Source organism: Typopeltis vanoorti, chromosome 23 (genome assembly GCF_054136105.1).
Source record: "Typopeltis vanoorti isolate ZY-2024b chromosome 23, IOZ_Tvanoo_1.0, whole genome shotgun sequence".
Taxonomy (NCBI): domain Eukaryota; kingdom Metazoa; phylum Arthropoda; class Arachnida; order Uropygi; family Thelyphonidae; genus Typopeltis; species Typopeltis vanoorti.
Genome location: NC_143571.1, coordinates 19,871,934 through 19,891,361, shown reverse-complemented (window position 1 = coordinate 19,891,361; position 19,428 = coordinate 19,871,934). Strand labels below are relative to the sequence as shown.

At 36.1% G+C, this 19,428-nt stretch overlaps 1 protein-coding gene across 1 annotated transcript in view; it reads left to right on the top strand.

Annotated features, from left to right (window-relative positions):
* Nucleotides 1-445: 445 nt before the first annotated feature.
* The window catches only part of LOC150093668 (CTD small phosphatase-like protein 2), a 245,642-nt gene continuing 226,659 nt past the window's right edge, over nucleotides 446-19,428 (top strand). Inside the window, exon 1 of the mRNA XM_090413244.1 lies at nucleotides 446-546. The gene's annotated coding sequence lies outside the window, so the exon portion shown is untranslated. The remainder of the gene's footprint in view (nucleotides 547-19,428) is intronic.

The following is a 19,428-nucleotide window of genomic DNA, read 5'->3' as shown; positions in this document are numbered from 1 at the left end:
AATTGCGCTCCCCACTTCTAGTCATGTTTGTCTGACCTATCATTGCGATATTATTTATAAAAATAATCCAGTATGATTATAATTTTTGATTTTGATAAGTATTTACACTTCAGTCTCTCTCCTAAACCGTCGAGAGTTAACCTGAAATCGTAGAAAATGTCTCAACTATTTAGATATTAACATTTTAATTAATTAATCCAAACTACGTTTTTCATCAAGAAAAACTAATAACTGATGCATTGACTTTTCCCTGATATATTTTATTTTCATTACTCAATTCGAAAGAAATTAAGATAATAAGCACCCATTCCGTCGAGATACACGACGAGAAAACTTTTTATAGCTTAATACGAATTATACCAGCAACAGACCAGTTAAGTAAGTAAGTGAGCATGCGTGGATTGATGGAGTGTTTGTAATCATCCGGGTCTTCGCCGCCTACGCGGGAAAGCTGGCAATGGTGTCTAAGGCGGGAAAGGAAAGATCGAAACATTTAAAGGTATTCTTAATAACAGGAATACCTTAAATTAAATTACGAAGCACAATGTAAGTAAATTTTATATATTTAATACGTGCATTTATTAAATCTGCTTTTGCGTGTCACAGTCTGTGTACATGTCGACTATAGGTGAGATTTGAAAACGGCTGTAGGCAAGGTGACAAGTGCCAGCTCCACTTATTCATCAGTAACGCCGTGGAGATGCGCCATAACTTGTCATGGCATGTCGATTGTTTTTAAACTCCAGTTACGAAAATAGTTTCGCCGCCAACTTTCATCATTTAAATTATCAGAACTGCCGACTCCTTTTGAGTAATAAATGTAAGCAATGCTTTGCATAACGTGTGAAAAGATCTATTGCGCCTATCAGGACTGAGATACCTGACAACCATACTTGATAGAGTGGCCTTGATATAATTTTATGATGGCTGTTGCTAATATGCCCTCCTTGTAAACAATTCCCGATGTGCCTAAAATGTAATAAATACATAAATAGTGTGTAGGTTGGTACACGTGACATAAATGCAGTATAACTCCGCGTTTTTATACAGTACTTAATATTTTATTTTTATATTTTCATTTGATAATATTCAGATTTAGTAAGTGGTTTAAATTGCCTCCAGGGATAGTTGTTACTGTATGCAATAAAATATTTTAACTTAATTGTGGAGCTGTATTAATACATAAAATATGTAATTTCTGTGATGAGGTTAAAAGGAGATGAAAACTCGATGTTTATTTTCTTCTCCCCTCCTTCCTACCCCCCATAGCTGTTTGGTTGATGGCGGCAACGTATACCTATTGCTGTTTTAAAAAAAATTTAGCAGTTCCTTGAGAGAAAAAAATCACAGCATCTATCATAATTCAAATTTGAACAGAAAACTCATTTTGTTTATCTAATGAAATCAGAAGAAGGCTTTAGTGGGAGCCGAAGAGATTATTAATCCCCCATTTGAACTAATGTTATTAGATAAACAATATGGGTATTTTTACTTGACACGGTGCCTCTTTCAAATTATAGATAATTTGGGGGAAGGTACCGCTGCCGATCCTTGTAGAGTATACACCAACAATTATAAATGTAAATTTCAACACATCAACCCCCACAACAGCTGTTATGGGAGTGGTGTGTTTACAGCTGCAACCACCATTACTTAATTAAATGTATGACTTGACCATGCGATATTTTTTGAATTTAAATTGCAGTATATTTATACATATGCTCATTTTTATTAAGAAATGTGTATTCGTGTACATACATATATTATAATCATATCCCATTAATGTGATTTTTAATTTATTTTTTGTAGATCCTTTTGAAGGAACATTTAATTTTTGTTTTCATTTACGCATTTTTATAATAAATAAATAAATAATGATGCATTGGTTGCATAAAATTGCTAAACAGAATTATCACAACCAATTTATAAATTGTATAAATGCAAAACATAATTCAATAAACGTGGATATCGAATTGGTGAAAATCTGGGATTAGTGATTTAAGAAAAAAAAAAAAGACAATTTATTTAATATTGTAAATAAGATTGCAAATATTTCAGGCCTCTTCACCTCAATTTTTCAAAATACAAGTAATTGTTAGTGCTCTTCTGTCTTCTGGAATAAAGGATAGGAATAATGTTAATAATAATTTTCAGAAATTACCATAAATACAAATGAACCATTCTAAACTTTTTTTTGGTATTACTTTTGTGTAAATATTTATTTGAACATACTAATACAAAATGAATAAATAAGAATACATTGTTAAATTGATATATTAATTTGTAATTAAAAAGTCACTGGTTAGTGGTGAAGGAAATGTTGATTTTTGATTGCATCATTCTTTGTATCATGTTATCTGTAATCTACAGTATACAGAAATGAAGAAGTTCAAAAATATATCAGTTTTGGCTAGTTGATTTCACTTTATTTGTTCTACACATCAGTATGTAATATAACAGTTCTGTCATGATCATGGAATATATATATGAATCAATTTATTTTGTACAGAAATTTTAATTTACATTAACAGATAGTATTTGTTTTTTTCTTGAAATTTAATTCTCAGCAGTTATGGCCTGATTGAGCATACCTCTTGTGATGGGTGGTTATATAAAATTTAAATTATATGCAGAAATGAACCTCTTCCTTTGTTTTCACTTTTCTGTACACTAAATATTGTTCTTGTTTAGAAAGCTCAAAATTTCTACATTTTCCTTACAATTTGCCTCTTTCTACACATGCTGAACATTGACTATTAAAAGGACAATATTTTTTATTTAAATATGTTAAATCATCTTTATTGAATTTTTCTGAGTGTATAAATGTTGGGATTGTGTGAAAATAATTTTAATTAAGCGCCTCCATAGCGCAATTGGAAGAATGACTGTACATTGCGCCCTTCGATAGGAATAGGCCTAAGTTCGATTCTCGTCGCAACGGGAGGAATCTTTATCTGGACAATTTCAGTCGAAGGTGAGTTAGCTGATCTCATACGGAGGTAGCAGGGTTTTTCCTCCCGGAAACTCGGGTTTTTCATCCCGCATACAGACAAATCGGCCCTTCAGAACACACGCAATTTACAGAAATAGAATACCAGTTGTGGTGGTGGTGGTGGTGGTGGTGGTGGGCGGTAGATGGCATTGATTCGTAGTAGAGGTTCGGTGTAGTGGTTGAAACAGTCGTAAGTATTCTCCCACGATGAGTCTTTGGACTCCTTGGAGGTGTCAGGAATAATAATAATAATAAAATGTTTGTAAGAGGATAACATCATTAACTATGCCCATAGGAATTCAGATCCACAATATTACCCTTTTAGTAGGACATATGATATGATACATATAAGGTGGGAGACATCCACAGATGAGATTGGATAGAGAATCTGTGAATTGTTAATAATTTGAACTGGGGAGGGTAAGGGTGATGGTTACTTAGCAGGATCTTTCTGTGTCAGTGTATTTCTTATAGATCTTATGGTACTAGTACCAGAGCAATGCTTTCATGCACCAACATGTGGCAGTGAAATCATGAGCTTTCTAAAGTTCTGTATAAGAGTACAAAATGCATTTTATGTAACAGTATTACTATTCATTAGATGAAAGATTTGATCAAAGGATAATGTTTTAACTAGAAGTGGCTTTCTGTAGGTGGATCATTGCTAGGATGAAGTGCCTTTGTAATTTGAAATATAAGAAAAAAACATTGAAGTCATAGGTGTTGCTTTATAACATACAGATCTGTGATATTTTGATGCCCATTTGAGATGAGGTTCATCCTGGTGCTTCTATTTTGTTCTTAATCTGTAACAATGAGCATCATAGAAACTGCTTCCAGAAATTGGGAATACCACTGCCTTTTGCTAATAAAAATTATTTGTAGATCTGTAGGTTATGTGCCACAAACAACTTGTTTCTTCGTAAGTTGCTTAGAAAATACTTTTAAGTCCTGACAACCATAGGCTATCAGTATTTTAAGTGTAAGTGGTACTTCGTTTATAATTCATGGATTATTACCCTGATTTCATTTGCGGCTAGTGAAAGCTATAAATTCTCTGACAGTGATTTGTGGAAATTCTATAGTCTATTTATGATTCTAATGTCCAAGAGGTTTAAACCTTTCATGGGTGGGAGAGACATTAAAAAAAAAAGTTAAAATAGTGATACGTAAAGATTCAGAAGCAGTTCATAATTTGTTATTAGAGAATTAAGATAAGATACTGATAGCTTAAAATAGCTGTAAATTGCATGTATTTTTAAGATTTACCAAAAAATTCTCAGTTGTATAGAATCAGATCATGTCAGTTGTAGAAGACATATTACATCATATGAAATCAGAAATGCCCACTCTCATAATTGTTAAGCAATACTTGGAGGACTTGCAACATATATTGAAGAAACTGCAAGGGGGGTTCTTTCTGAGAAGTGCCTGTTAATTTTGGTTACAATTCCTCCTGGTGCACAGAATAGGAGAATTTGTTTTCTGATATCTTAGAATTCAAATACTCACTTAGATTTCATGTTATTGAGGCTAATCATTTTTAATCATCCAACAGGTTTCAATCTTACTCTGCTCATGGATGTTTGTTTCTTTAGGGGAGATGAATTTCATTGGTTTGAGCTTACTGCCTCACTTATTGGAGTGCTGCGTAACAGGAGGAAAAAAGTTGGATGTTTAGTTTCTTGAGTAGAGTTTCCAGATTAAGTAAAAAATTTTAAAAAATAATAATAACTAATGCACTATAGCTTTACTGCCTTTTGTGGGTGGGAGCAAAAAGGTTAATTTTTGCTATTATTTTCCTCTTTTTTAAGTACTATTTCCTAATGGAATTCAGCAACAACCTTTTCAAATTTACTTCTGTCTTCAGTGGCTCTGATTAAAAGCATTGTGTTCAGTTTAGTCCAGGTTTTTTTTTATGTTGTCTGGCCATGATATTTTTCTTCTTCCAAGTTTTCTCTTTCTGTTGATTTTGCCTTCTAGTATTACCTGAGAATGTTATATTTATGGTTTCTCATTAGATGTCCTAAGTAGGCAGTTTTTCTTCTTTTCACAATATTGATTAATTCTCTATTTTTATTTTATTTATTATTATATTAATTCTATTATTACTGGCTCTAATGCAGTTTGCTAAAAGCATTATGTTCTTCCAGATCAAGTTTTTTAAGGTGTGCTTCTAAGTGTATTATGTTAACATTTAAGAGGTAAAAAAAACACTGGTTTTACATGGGCAGCAAACTTTTTTTAAGAAATTATCTATTAATATATCCATCTAGTTTAAATTATAGTCATTTTTATTGCATTTACATGTAAGTTAACTTGCATTAATGGACTTAGATCTTGATCAAATACCTGTTTCTCTAATCTTTTCTCTTCCATTCTGTTTAAGTGATTATACTACATAAGCGAGTTTACACTATTATTTGTCAGGTCTTTAATATTATGAGATCTTGCCTTTCAGTGTTATCTTGGATATTCTAAGGCAGGGCTGTCCAAAGCTCTGACTGTGGGCTGCATGCTGCCTGCGGTGCGATTTTGTGCTGCCCAGCTGTGGGTTTTGATTTTCATGAGCAAAAAAATAAAATAACAATTTGAGTCAAATGCATATTAGATATTTTAATTCTATCACTAATCGATAATCTCAGTGTTGATAATTTTATTTAGTGTTTTTATATCACTATATACCCACGTGTTTTTCAAATACTAGATGTGTCAAAGAAGCGTTTTTACACTGTTTTGTTCCAATGCACATGTTTCGCAGGGGAGATTAGTGTGCAATTGGTGTTGTTCGTTTGTTCAGCTTTTGAGGTTGTGTCGCTGCTGCTGCTCACCAAATTACTAGATACGCATTGTGATGCGACCCTTGGATAAATTTTTTTTTCTAATGCGGCCCTTGGATTAACTAAGGTTGAATAGCCCTGTTCTATGGCATTAACTGATCTAGATCTTGGTCAGTGCTTCTTTTAACCTTTTCTCTTCCATTCTGTTTAAGTGACCATAGCAACTTAGTTCAAATCTGCTTTCATATTCTTGAATAATGTCTAGTTCCTTCCTACTGTTTCATTCTGAATGTGATACTGCTATTAGTGCCATTTATTCACACCCAATTTTTCTCAGAACTCTAATCTGTGACAACTGTTTCATCTCTAGTACAGCTCTCAGACTTGGTAATTTAAAGTTCATATGAAGACTTTCTTGCATATTGCTAAATTATTGCTTTGGCTAATTTCTCTCTAATTCACATACAGTAATATACCGTTTATTTGACTTCAAAAAAACAATAATCCTTCAATTAACTGACCCTTGCGTGTCAACTGGCTTTTCTGTAGAGCACCATGTAATAATATTTCAATTATTCAGACTTGCCATTCTGATAATTGAAGGGTTGGATATACAGTAAATTAATGTACATTTAGTCAGCTAGTCCACTACCATACCAGATTTATTTTTTCTGTTATCTCTTTCCAGATTTAATTTATCATCCTCACTAAATTGCCTAAATATCTCGAGTATTTTACTTAGGTTGAAAATGCAGTTGATGTTTTCCATGTTCCTATTTTCATAATTTTTGTCATGTTGTTGTTGATTTTCGTATCAAATTTGTTATGGAAGTTATTCAGCTTAGCTTAAGATCTAAAGACTTGTAATGGATTTGTTTAGGAGTACAACAAATTGTATAGTGTAAATGGGACCACATACAAAGCAGTATACAGACTATACTTAGGTTATTTATATATACAGTATATTGTTTTGTATTAAGCTTACTATGATGATTACATATTTTATTTTTCATATGATTTCATTACTTCTTTAGATTGTGTGGCTAGAATTGAAAGAGGTAGAGAAATCCAGTGTAAGAAGACAAGATTACATGCTGTCTCTACTATTATTCAGCATGTACAGGGATTACATTATGAAGGAAATTGACATCATTAAACTTTATCACATCCTACTGAAGTCAAGACATGATATATCTTGTGATTATGGTGGCCACTGAATGTAACCATGTCATCCTAGTTAGTCACCTGTCTGCTTTAGCTCCACCGCAAAAATAAAGCAGCATCCCATTATAGAAGGAATGGTTAAATCTCACTTTTACAAACAGTGGGCTAGGATCATGTGCTTATTGTGTGGCCATCATAATCACAGATTTATTGACTCTTGATTTCTATCTGTGAAAGATTATGCCTACAAGAAAAAAAAACTACAAGCAATTTTTGAAATAAAACCAACAATTTAGAACATATTTGCTAGGGTTGACATTATACTGAAGTGGTGTGTGTGGGGGGAGCATTTTGGACATTGTAAAAATTAGCATTCTGATACATAAGGGAACATATTAAACATTAAATGACTGTTTGAGTTTCTTTAGTAAAGGAAATTAAAAAATATATATATATATATTATTATGAAGAGAGATCTCCAGAGAGTCGTGGACTCATCGAGAGAGGCCACATATTACATGCCCCCATCTGTTATACTTGTTCTTGAATTCATCCACACCACTTTCACACACAACATGAAATGGCAATTCATTCCAATCATGCACCACTCTAAGAGAGAGAAAAATCTAGCTTTTACCCCTTTCTTGACTGCACTCATTCTCAGCTTCCAAGGATGCCCTCTCGTCCTTTCCCCACCCTATATAAAATAGGTTGGAATTGCGTGCATGAGAAAATAGATGTCAGTTCAATGTTAGTAAATGCAAAGTCATGCACTTCAGTCAGATTAGATATCCAATGTCATATTATATTGGTGGGATTATGTCAGAAGATACTGATGAGGCTAGGGATTTTGGAGTTTTAGAAGGCAGGAAGTTGAAGTTTAAGGGCCATATAGCAAAGATCGCAAATAAAACTCAGAGGATAATTGCAATGCTTAATCTGTTATACTTGTTCTTGAATTCATCCACACCACTTTCACACACAACATGAAATGGCAATTCATTCCAATCATGCACCACTCTAAGAGAGAGAAAAATCTAGCTTTTACCCCTTTCTTGACTGCACTCATTCTCAGCTTCCAAGGATGCCCTCTCGTCCTTTCCCCACCCTATATAAAATGAAAAATTCAGTCATCTGAAATCCTGTATGACCCATTTAGAAGTTTGAAGTCATATCACTCCTCAAACATATCACTCCTCTTTCTCATGTTTGCTAGTATCTGCAGTCTACAAATTTTCAATCTATCTTCATAATCAGAATCACAGTGGAAACCAGGAGACCAAACCCTGTCCACAATAGTCCAAGTGAGGTTTTATCAAGGCCTTGTATAGAAGCAAAATGACATGTTTACATGTCAAAGTTCGATTAAGCATTGCAATTATCCTCTGAGTTTTATTTGCGATCTTTGCTATATGGCCCTTAAACTTCAACTTCCTGCCTTCTAAAACTCCAAAATCCCTAGCCTCATCAGTATCTTCTGACATAATCCCACCAATATAATATGACATTGGATATCTAATCTGACTGAAGTGCATGACTTTGCATTTACTAACATTGAACTGACATCTATTTTCTCATGCACGCAATTCCAACCTATTCAAACCATTCTGCAAGTGCTGCATTCCTGAATACCCTGCCTATTTTTGCATCTTGGTCCACTAGCTAGCTAGTGGACCAAGCACTAAGGTACACCACTGGTTACCTTAAATCTTGCAGACACATCCCCCATATACCACTTCTTGATATGTCATTCAGCCATCCTCTTATCCACACCGGTATTTTATAATCCAAACTCATATTCTCCAGTTTATTCAACAGACTTCTATGCTGTATTCTTGTCAAAAGCCCTTCAAAATTCAAAAGTATGGTGTATCCATTTCCCTTGTCTAACTCAATGGTAACATGAGTATAGAATGTGAGCAAATTGCTAAAACATGAGCTTCATTTAGAAAAATCATGCTGTTCATTGCAAGGTAAATTCTCTGTCAACCCATTTCTGAATGCAGACCCTAACCAACTTTTCCAAAATCTTCACCACCTCCAGAGATACTAATAGATCAGTAGTTCGATACATTGGTCTTTGCATCACCCATGTGCAATGGGATTATCATACACTCTTTCCACTCCTGTGGAATCTTCCATTACCTGGTGAAAGGAATAACCAGTTCAGGTGAACACTCTTTTTAGCACCCATGCTGATATCCCATCAGTCCTTATTGCTGAATTGTTATTAAGATTATGCAACAGCTCTAATACCTCTTCTTCATACACCTGAGACACCAGGTTGATAGCTTTTAGCAAAATGGGCATTCATTTGTTGAACACCCACACCATCTGCATTCAGTAGTAGTAGTTCATTCTTTCATGATCATTCTGTCTTTTACTTGCAGCATAACAATAAAATTCTCGGGTTGTCTTTAGCTTGCAGAGCCAGTTTCTTTTCATACTTAGACTTACCTTTCTGCATAACAGTTATGACTCTTCTGACCCACTGCTTATAATTTGTATAATGGACATCATCCTTATGCATACAGTATTCCTTCATCATCATTCTTTTCTTATGAATGTCTTGTTTGATGAAATTATACATCTGGTTTACTCCTACTCTATTTATTCTTTGAACTCTAGGGACACATTCTGATATTTCATCATTTAAGTATTAAGTATTTTTGAACACTGCCCATGCACTGTCAATATCCTTCCCATCCAACAACTGATACCATGGTGCAGAATCCAGCATACTCCTCAGTTGGTCATAATTTTCTTCTTTGTAGTTCAGCATGTAACCTTTTCTGAATGGAATATTCATAAACTTAGCCACTTCCCAAGTGAGTACCACATGGTCACTGTCACCAACCAGAGGCAGAATAGTCATGTCTTTAACTGAAATCCCCTCTGTCATAAGGAAAACTATCAAGAATTTGTAAAATAAATAGACATAAAAAAAGAGGATTGCTTTGGGACTACCTGTACATTAGTTCTTTTCCTGGTTGTATTTTATGATAGTCCAAGAGAGAGAGAGAGAGAGAGATATATACTGCTGTAATTACTGGTAATCATGAGGTTTCCTTTTTTAAAAAAAATGACACAATATCACAGTATTCCATTCTACTGTGATTTCTTCTTTTTTTCCATATTAGCTTGATGAGTTCATACATTTGAGTTGTTAAGGGTATTTCTCCAATTTTTTAAAATTTCTGCTGTAATTTTATTTTCATCAACCTGTGACTTTGTTATTTTTTTAATGCTTTAATAACATTCTCTGCTTCACTCAGAGATGGATCCTCAATTGCGGAAGCAATTTTTTGATAGTCTCACAAAATTAAATTGCTCAACAATTTATTTTTCTTGAATAATTAAATCTCCTTGGTTGTTAGTATTAGAGGTTATAGTTTGTTTTCTCTGTTAAAAATTCACTGCATCTACAACCTCTTTCAGTTATTCATATTATTTTCACTTTCTCGGGAGTAAGGAGAAAGTATTGCATGGAGATTCAGTGATGAAAGGTGTGCTTAGAGTGTGACAAAAACATTTTTCCCATGTGCAAAGATCAAGGATGTCAGTGCCATTAGTTTGCAGAGAAGTGAAAAGTGGCAAGTACTAATTATTTAAAAGGTAAGAAATATGCAATCAGAGAAGGTGCAAGAGAACTTATCATTATTATCAACAGACCTGCTTGGAGTTGAGGGAAACATCATGCGAGGTCTCACTCTCACGTGCACAGCTCATCATACCTAGACTTAAATGCATTCACTGTCCCTGAACCCACCACACTCTCAGGTAATGCATTCCAGTCACCCACCACTCTCCATGCAAAAAATCTGCTCCTCACACCCACCTTCTACAGCTTTCAGAGATGGTCTCTTGTTCTCCACCTGTCCCCAAATATTCTGTGAAAAATCTTATCCATGCTAAACTGGTAATTACCCCTTACCTACTTACACATCTCGATCATGCCTTTCCTTCTATCTTCTAAGCTCTGTAGTTAGAATTCTCTCAGTCTGCCTGTATATTCCACATTTCAGAGGCCAGAAACTAAGTTAGTCAGTTGTTTCTAAACCTTCCAACAGTTCATCATTCTTTTGTAAACCTGGCAACCAAATCCACAGTAATCCATATGCAGCCTTATTAAAGTCTTGTACAATGGAATCAAAACATCTTTACTTCTACACGTTAGCATTCTCCCCATAATTTTCATTATCCACTATGTTGTCCTCACAATTTTAGCCCAAATCCCAAATTCTTCATCTCCTCAACCTCCTCCAAAATATCCTCACTAATTTTATACTCTGCATCCCCATCTTTGCTTCCCAAATTTTAAAACCTTATACTTTGCAACATTAAATTGACATCCTCACACTTGCCAATTCAGACAGTCTATTTGGGTTCTTTTGCAAAGCTACAGCATCTGCTCTATTTCTCATAACTTTCCCCAACTTTCCATCATCTGCAAACAACTGAATATCACCATTTAAGTGATTTTCAATGTCATTTACATACAAATTAAACAACAATGGTTCCAAAACAGACTCCTGGAACGTGCCAATAGTGATTTTCCCATACACAACCTTCTGATACCTATCAGACAGCCAATCTCCAATGTAATGCACTAATCTACTATTCAACCTCACCTGTTCCAACTTAACTACTAGATTGTCATGTGACAATCTGTCAAAAGCCTTTGCAAAATCTAAATATACTGCTGGATTTGCATTTCCTTGTCTAATGTATTCGTCACCTGCTTATAATAAGTAAACTGATACACAATCTTTCTTTGGCAAACACATGCTGTACATTAAAGAGAATTCTACTACTGTCCACCCAGTTCTGAATCTTTGTCCTCACTAGCTTCTCCAACACCTCGACCACAATCTCCAAACTTCATGGCCTATCATCTGAAGCCTTAGTGTCTTATCACCCCCTTTATGAAGTGGAACAATTTTGCTATCTTTCCACTCCTTTGAAACCTGGGCTAATCTAAGACTCATGTTAAAGCTGTTAACTCCCTGGAACATTCTCTTAAACATGCGGTGATATACCATCAATTCTCATGGCCTTGTTGACATCAAGTTTACTCAATTCCTCATATATCTCCAACTCACCATCAGTGGTTCCTCTTCTGTTCCCACTGCTTTTAAATTTTGCATTATTTTACAATCACTAGAATGGAATACTTTAATTAACTGTTCATTGAACACCTCTACTATATCCTCCTCAGTGTTTATCATTCTCCCATTAACACCAACATCCTCCTCCCATAACCATTCTTCCTTCTACTGGCCGTATTTAAAAAAAAAAACTCCCTAGGATTTCTTTTAGCATCATTTGCTAACTGTTGCTCATACTGCACTTTTGCTATCCTTACAAAATAAATGTGTTGCCTTCCTTGCTTGCTCTTTGTACTCATGTAACTGATTATCTCCACTCATCTTGTGCTGCCTGCATGATGCCTTCTTCTTCTAGATGTTCTGTTGGAGGTTTAATGGATTTTTTACAACACTCAAAAAGAATTAAAATAGAATTTAATACTTCCTATATTTCGTCCTAGTCACTAGGACATCTACGAGGATTACAAAAACAATTAATGTAACATGCACTCAAAAACTTACAATACTAAGCCCAACCATGTGGGTGACACTAAAGTCCTATCTAGGTGGAGCGCCCTCTAAGGGCGGTAGTAGGTGGCCTGGAATGTAAGGTGGGACCTCTGGTGATGAGTGTTTCCCAAATCTTAGGAAGCTTAATGCAACCGTATTTATTGAGATTTGGTTGGTTTCTGAGAGCTGCTGCTTCTAAGAAAAGTCTCTCTTTCTTGAATTTGCTGTGGTGGAGCATGGTCGTTTTCTTCCATGATACTCTGTGGGTGGTGTCCAACACATGGTCAGCCAAGCCTGAATGGCCGTAGTTGTGTTTAACGATGTACGACTTGTGTTCCTCCAGGCGGATGGATGTCTGCCTGTCTGTCCAAAGTACGCAAGCTTACAGGAACAGGGTACTTTGTAAACTCCAGGCAGAGAGAGAGGAGGGAGCTGATCTTTCGTAGAACGGATAAGGGTAGCAAGTTTGCGGTAGGGCTTATATGCTGTGTGTAGGTTATACTTTTTTAGTATCTTGGCTATTTTTTTCGAAGTACCACGGATGTAGGGTATGGTGATGGCATTTTTAAAATCTTGTTGATGAGAGGGATGGGGAATAGGGGAGGAATTGATTTTTTTTTGATACTGTGTTCGCTGTAGCCATTGGAGAGGAAAGTTCTGTGTATGTGGTTAAGCTCAGTAGTGAGGGCAGTTCCACTGGAACAAAGATTGTGGGCTCTCTTGGTAAGAGTTTTAATGATGCCATATTGTTGCGAGGGATGGTGGTGGGAGAGTTTGTGAATGTATCTGCCTGTGTGTGTGGGTTTTCTGTATACAGTGAAGGCAAGTGTATCATTAGGCAGGCGTGTGACTAAGGTGTCTAGGAAGAGTAAACAATTGTTCTTTTCCTTTTCCATAGTAAACTGGATTCTTGGATGTAGGCTATTGAGATGACTGAGGAAGGAGTCTAACGTGTCTGGGCCATGAGGCCAAATAGAGAACACATCATCTACATATCTTAGCCAGATAGAAGGTTTGAGTGGGGCTGAGTCTATGGCTCGTTTTTTAAAATCTTCCATATAGAAATTGGCAAGGGGGGGTGAGAGGGGGGAACCCATGGCGGTTCCTTCTATCTGCTTGTAGATTTTTTTCTTCCACGAGAAATACCCAGAGTTGATGGCAAAGGAAAAGAGATCTAAGATGTCAGTTGGAAAAACGTTTTCTAAGAGAGATAAAGTGTCAGTTAAGGGAATATTGGTAAACAAAGAGGAGATATCAAAGCTTACTAATATGTCTGAAAGTTTATTTTTCACTTGGTTAGAGTATAATAAAATTAGTTTAATCCTTTATCCAAGTGTGAGCAAACAAAGTTTGCGCCTGAAGTATCTTCAGGACTAGGGTAAGGTGATACAACAACCCAGGGCAACTCGTTGCAAAGGTGGAGAAAGCTACCAACACTCCTATCTCAGTATCTCCTCTAATGCAAAACACATCTCCATGCGGATATGTCTAATGTTATGCATTAAGGGAAGGGCCACTACCCAGACTAGTTTCGACCTTTATTGAGGTCTCTTCAGTGGGAGCCAGGCCCTAGTGGAGATATACCAGACAGAAGCATTAGCAGATCATCTCTACCTATAGGAGTTGCCAAATGGTGTGCCACCCTTTTTTAATAAATTACTCTGGATTTAGAGAAAGATGTTGAAAGTTTATTTTTCACTTGGTTAGAGTATAATAAAATTAGTTTAATCCTTTATCCAAGTGTGAGCAAACAAAGTTTGCACCTGAAGTATCTTCAGGACTAGGGTAAGGTGATACAACAACCCAGGGCAACTCGTTGCAAAGGTGGAGAAAGATACCAACACTCCTATCTCAGTATCTCCTCTAATGCAAAACACATTTGCAACGAGTTGCCCTGGGTTGTTGTATCACCTTACCCTAGTCCTGAAGATACTTCAGGCGCAAACTTTGTTTGCTCACACTTGGATAAAGGATTAAACTAATTTTATTATACTCTAACTAAGTGAAAAATAAACTTTCAACATCTTTCTCTAAATCCAGAGTAATTTATTAAAAAAGGGTGGCACACCATTTGGCAACTCCTATAGGTAGAGATGATCTGCTAATGCTTCTGTCTGGTATATCTCCACTAGGGCCTGGCTCCCACTGAAGAGACCTCAATAAAGGTCGAAACTAGTCTGGGTAGTGGCCCTTCCCTTAATGCATAACATTAGACATATCCGCATGGAGATGTGTTTTGCATTAGAGGAGATACTGAGATAGGAGTGTTGGTAGCTTTCTCCACCTTTGCAACGAGTTGCCCTGGGTTGTTGTATCACCTTACCCTAGTCCTGAAGATACTTCAGGCGCAAACTTTGTTTGCTCACACTTGGATAAAGGATTAAACTAATTTTATTATACTCTAACCAAGTGAAAAATAAACTTTCAACATCTTTCTCTAAATCCAGAGTAATTTATTAAAAAAGGGTGGCACACCATTTGGCAACTCCTATAGGTAGAGATGATCTGCTAATGCTTCTGTCTGGTATATCTCCACTAGGGCCTGGCTCCCACTGAAGAGACCTCAATAAAGATCGAAACTAGTCTGGGTAGTGGCCCTTCCCTTAATGCATAACATTAGACATATCCGCATGGAGATGTGTTTTGCATTAGAGGAGATACTGAGATAGGAGTGTTGGTAGCTTTCTCCACCTTTGCAACGAGTTGCCCTGGGTTGTTGTATCACCTTACCCTAGTCCTGAAGATACTTCAGGCGCAAACTTTGTTTGCTCACACTTGGATAAAGGATTAAACTAATTTTATTATACTAATATGTCTGTATTATTCAAGGTTAAATTTTCTGTGAGGGCTTTAAAGTGGGTCGAGTTTTTTATATAGGAAGCAGAATTTCCGGTGAGGGGGGACAGAGAGTTGGCCAGCTGTTTAGACAGTCTGTAACAAGGTGCATTGGTGTCATCCACTATAGGTCTGAGTGGGGAATTGGGTTTGTGGATTTTTGGTAAACCATATATTCGGGGGGGACTGGAGCAGATATACCCCCCCTTCCCCCCCGAATATACGGTTTGGACTTAGTATTGTAAGTTTTTGTGTGCATGTTACATTAATTGTTTTTGTAATCCCCGTAGATGTCCTAGTGACTAGGAAGAAATATAGGAAGTATTAAATTCTATTTTAATTCTTTTTGAGTGTTGTAAAAAATCCATTAAACCTCCAACATAATGTCCTCACAGCACTTAAGCCTCTACACAAGAATTCTTCTAGATGGCATGCTTCACCTCTTCAGTCATCCATTTTACATCTACTTTATTTAACCTCCTGACCTTGGGAATACACTCGGTCATTGTCTCTGTCAGATACTTCCTGAGTAGAGACCAAGCAGCATTGATTTCCTTCCCGTGCAATTTCTCATTCCATGATATCATTGCAAGCCACCTCCTGAATTTGCCATAATCACCTGCCGTATGGTTTCATGTATAACCCTTTCTTACAAAACTCGTGATATGGCTGCCACCACCCAAGTGATCACTTCATAGTCACTTTCACCAAATGGAGGAAAATGTGACACTTCATTTACAACAATATCTTCTGATGAGATAATCAAATCCAAGACCCTCGATCCACATGTGACCTCTGTTACCTACTGCTTAAGATAGTTAGCCCTTAAAAACTCAAATTCATTTTCTTTGGTTTCTGATGTTGTCATTTCATTCCAGTCTATATATTAAGTAGCCAGACTAATTTGTCTAAACATTTCCTTCTCACTTCCTTCCACATTACCAGGTCTATAGTCACCCTACTAAACATTTCATCCTGTCCACCTTCACTTCATGCCATACTGCTTCAACATGACTCAGGTATTTGCTCCTTGCATCTTCACCATGGGCACAACTCCTGCCATCATAAATAACACTCCTCCACTATTTTTGCTTTGTCTGTCTTCATGAAATACTATATATCCCTCCATCTCTATCAGAATGTCATCCTCGTTCAATCATGTCTCACTTATCCAATTTTTGGGCAAATGAACTCTGTCAATGTTGCAATTTCATTCTCCTTGTTTCGAATACTTCTAGCATTTGTAAACATGCACACTAGCTCATTTCTGTTTCTATAATGTCTCACTTGACTCCTCTGCACTCTCCTCCTGTCCATTCCTGTCTATCATCTCTGATATTACACCCATCTCCAGACCTAAATGTTATCCCCACATCCTTAACTATCTTAACTCTTTCTTGCGCACTCACACAGCTACTCATGAAACTGTCAATTACACTTTTCATGCACTGTCTCTCTGTCCACCCTGACCTGTGCTGTTTCCCTGTCCACTCTGTGTTCCTTCTCTCTTATTCTCTTCACTCGTACCACTTGCTTCTCCATTCACAAACTTACATACCTTACCCCCTGCTCTTCCACAACACCTGTTTCTTCCTCAGTTCTTACATTCCCTTCAGTCATTCTCTCCTGCAGCAACTGATTCTCCAACTGCATCACACCAAATCCATTCAAATATAGCCCATCTCTTTTATACAGCTGCTGACAGAAGCAAAAAAGAAAAGTGAAGAAAGTAAAGATTATGAGTCTGCTGGTTTGGTATGATAGAACTGAATTGAGAAGGGGGGGGAAGCATAATTGCTATCAAGTCAATGAGGCAGTTATGTAGGATGAATGTTATGCAGTTTATTTATGTATGGAGTGAATTTAAGGGATAAAAGAACTTGTATATGAATGGTGGATTGCATTTGAATAGTTTTGGAGTTAGATGTTTGAAGAAAGTATAGTTTAGTGATAGGTTGGAAGGGCAAAATCATGAGACTGGAAGTCCTGGTGGAGGATGCAGTCAAGTGTGAGTTTAGCCACAAACCACTGGGACAAAAAAGTGTGTGTGTGTGGTGTGTGTGAAATGATTATGCAATGGTGAATGCAGTTTCACAGGTTTCAGATTTGAATGGGTTGGTAACCACATTATGCAAGGGTAATTGTGGACCAAAGGGGATGTTGAAATACATGTACTTGAATGTCAGAAGAATCAGCAATAAAGGAAAGGAGTTTTTGGCGTTGGTCAGCTTGACTTGATCCAAAGAAGGAATAGAGGTTATTTTTGATGAGAGTTGAAGACTTGCAACTAACAAAAGTAGAAATTAAGGAGGATTTTTTGGTCTAAGGGAGATTGTTCATTTGCATGTGTGCATGTGAGAGATAAAGACCAATAGCACAAAATATATATTTTGGTTGCTGCTGTAGACCAGGGGGTTCACAGAAAGATATGGATACATGCATCAGCAGATTAGCATAATGAATGCAGACCAAGCAATTATTATGTGGAACTTCAGCTATGGCAACATATGAGGATACCAGTGGTTTGAGAGTGTTGGCTCTGATAATAGCATCAGAAGATGTACCCTTTGCCGTGGTAGACACTCTGCTTCTGAGTGTCTACACCATGCAATCTTGTTCTGAGAAGTTGCTAAACGTATGGAATTCTCAGCTGAAAAAGGGTTTATAATAATAAAAATTAGCAACTGAATGACACTTACATAAGAATAATATTTATTACTTGCAGAATTTTCAGCTGTTTCCTATCCATTGTCAATGCAATTTACAGACAAAAAATACTAGTAGTGGAGACAGAGAGCTGTAGAGTAGGTGTCCTCTCTTGATGAGTCTTTGGACTCCTTGTAGGTGTCACAAAATAATAATAATAATAATACAGATGACAAGCGATATAAACAAAATAGACCAACACTTAAAATATAAGTACTTGTGAAAATATATGCTATTAATTGCAGGAAGATAGCCACATCCACAACTATTAGAATTGAAAGAATAAATAATTATTTATTTAAGAAAACAAGAATGAGGAGTGTTACTTAGGATGACTTCCCAGAATTGTGAAATTTTAAGACATTCATTCTTGTTGATGTTCAGTCTATGGATATGGACTTGGTAACTTTTGTTGTATAATCTTTCAAGTAAAAAGTTACTTCTGTGTAAGAAAGACTGTAAATTCTGTGCCTAGGGATAAGGCATCAGAGTCAGACTTATTTGACACTGACTTGCAAAATTTTCAGCTAGGTTTCCTAGCTGAAAATATTTCAAATAATATTTTTCCTCCTTACATAAATATCATTCCATTGCTAATTTTATTATTATGATGTCTGCTTACATCTCTATATTTAGTTCAAGAAAGGGTTTATGAACTGCAAAGCTGGCAAATTATAACAGACTTAAGTAGCAGCTTGGAGCAATGCCATGGCTTAAGAAACTAAAAGTCAAAAAATGTTAGTAGTACATGGATAGTGGGCAGGGTTTGTTTGAGAGAAGTGGTATCAGCCTGTACCCAAGGTCAGGAAGATAAACCAAATAGGAATTAAGTGGATGAGTATGATATAAAGCAGGAGTTGGAAAACAAAACAAACAAACAAAAAAAAATATTGTGAAAGGAATATAAAGAAAATGTGATTAGCATAATCATGAGCAGTACAAGGTGCAGTATGATATGGTAAAGTAACAAATGCCAGATCATATTATGAGAAAAAAAATTAGCTAAGTAGGCTGAAGTAAATCAAAAAGAGTTTTATTATTATTATCATTATATACTGAGCAAGAGGAAGAATGATTATGGAAGGATAATTATAATCAATAGTGATGATAGGAGAATGACAGAAGCAGAAGAAATAGTTATTTATGTGATCACTTAGCAAGAGTGTGCCATCCAGGTAGAGAGTTTGCAGTCAGGATGATTTCCATAGTTATTATTATCCAAACAATGACTGATATGAGAATTGAAAGTAGATGAATCAGAGGCTCAGCATATTGAAAAATAATATGAATACAGCAGTGGGACTGGATGGATGTTAGCCTGTATGCTAAAAGGATGTGCAACATTGGCAGTTCA